The sequence below is a fragment of the Durio zibethinus genome, chromosome 22 (assembly GCF_047325235.1).
Source record: "Durio zibethinus cultivar Kanyao isolate XHJ-2024 chromosome 22, ASM4732523v1, whole genome shotgun sequence".
Taxonomy (NCBI): Eukaryota; Viridiplantae; Streptophyta; class Magnoliopsida; order Malvales; family Malvaceae; genus Durio; species Durio zibethinus.
The window spans coordinates 4,713,826-4,715,623 of NC_143183.1; the positions used below are offsets into that span (position 1 = coordinate 4,713,826).

At 28.1% G+C, this 1,798-nt stretch overlaps 1 long non-coding RNA gene across 1 annotated transcript; it reads left to right on the top strand.

The window, feature by feature from the left end:
- Positions 1-520: 520 nt before the first annotated feature.
- LOC149512501 (uncharacterized) lies at positions 521-1,221 on the top strand. The gene is made up of 2 exons (XR_016332126.1): positions 521-767; positions 864-1,221. It is a non-coding gene; the product is annotated as an uncharacterized LOC149512501 (long non-coding RNA).
- The last annotated feature ends 577 nt before the right edge of the window (positions 1,222-1,798 follow it).

Genomic DNA, 1,798 nt, shown 5'->3' on the forward strand with positions numbered 1-1,798 from the left:
TGTCAACAAAAAAGTTTCAATTTCATTCTTTTAATGGTATATTTTATTTTTCTTGCTTTGATTAAAAATATAGTGATTAACTTTAACAATTGATTGGTTTATATATATATTTTTAGTTTTAAATTATATATATGAAGTATTTTGTATTTTTATACTTTTATTTATAAATTGATAAAACTTATAATTATAAGAGTTTATTATTTTTATTAATATATTACTTGCATATATCTTTTATATTTAATAAATATAATAAAATACTTCAAATGAAAAAATATATGACTACAATTGGCTTAATCAAATGTCATGCCACTTATCACTGACGTCATCATTTGAAACTTTCAAAAATTAAAGAAAGACCAATTCCCTGAGCTTACTACGAAAGACTTGGAATGAATAACTATTGGTCAGGCTCTCAAACTCCCAACTCTATCAACGACCAATTGTCAAAAAAATAAAGATAAAAGAAAATGATTTGGAGCAACTATTGGTAAAGCTTTCAAATTTTCAACTGTAATATGGAGCATATTTTTATTTAATAAGCAGTTATTTCGTCAATCCCTTACATCTATAAATTGAGTACTAAAAGTTCTATTTCTCTTCCAAAAAGAATCGCAATCCAATCCAATCAAGCTGCCATTGGGTTCAACCAGAAATCAGTTTCTTGGCAAACATGGCCTGCAAGATGTCCCATGTTCTTTTTATACTTCTCCTGATATCATCACTTTTATTGCTCTTACCTCCAACTTCAGCTAGAAGCACACACTTGGGTACGTTACTTTTAACTATATATGAAACGGTTTTCGTAATTAGTTCTATCTCTCTCTTTTGAGTTTGTCAGTATTTCTTTTTATGGATTAATGTAGGAAAGAAGATGAACCAAGAGATTCGGAGAAGTTTAATCGGTGTAAAACCACCTCCATGTAATTCTTGTCATGGCCCAGGTGGCCACGGCTAGAAATAGATATAGGAAACCAACTCCATGTAGTCGGTACGGTCAGTACATATAGATATAAAAAATAAAATAGTATGTAATTTTTTAGCCACAAATAATACGTAAATTTAGGTGTGCCAATTTTCCTCAAAACCAAAATGTACTGATCAATAAGATCGGCAACGATACAGTACTGTTAACATTGGTTTCAACATACTACTCCCAATTTAATCAAAGTGATATTTATTTTATATGTGTTTATAATCAGAATCAGATCGAGTTTCATTCAATTAGCTTTTCAAAGTCTTTGTACAAGGTTCAATTAGCTTAATCAGAATCAGATTGAGGCTTAATAAATCCGAAAATTTTTAATAAATATATTAAAAATATTAATTTATTTAAATATATTTTAAAATTAAAATTAAATAAAAATATTTTACTTATTAAATATTATTTTGAATCAAATCAAATCCAATCCTAATTTCAAAAATGTTATTCAAAGCCCTAATCAAACTCAAGTAATACGACAGAAAAGTCTAATTTATTTAAGTATAATATGACATAGTATCAACGCACAATTAACTGCAATGACTTGTTGACTTCCACCGAACGTGCTTTAAGGAACATGCCACGCAATTTCTTCCTCTTTTTCAGCTTTCACCAAAAGAAGGGCAATATACTAACCTTCATCAATGATCAAAGTGATTATCTAGCATGGAAAATGGAAGGTTGGATAGGGGAAAATGAAAACAAAAAAATTTGTCAGTAAGAGGCAGAACAACGTAAGAAGAAATAAAATAAGAAAGAGGATAATTTTCTATCATTATTTAAAAAAGCAAATTGTTTTAAATTGAACAAATAAGAGTA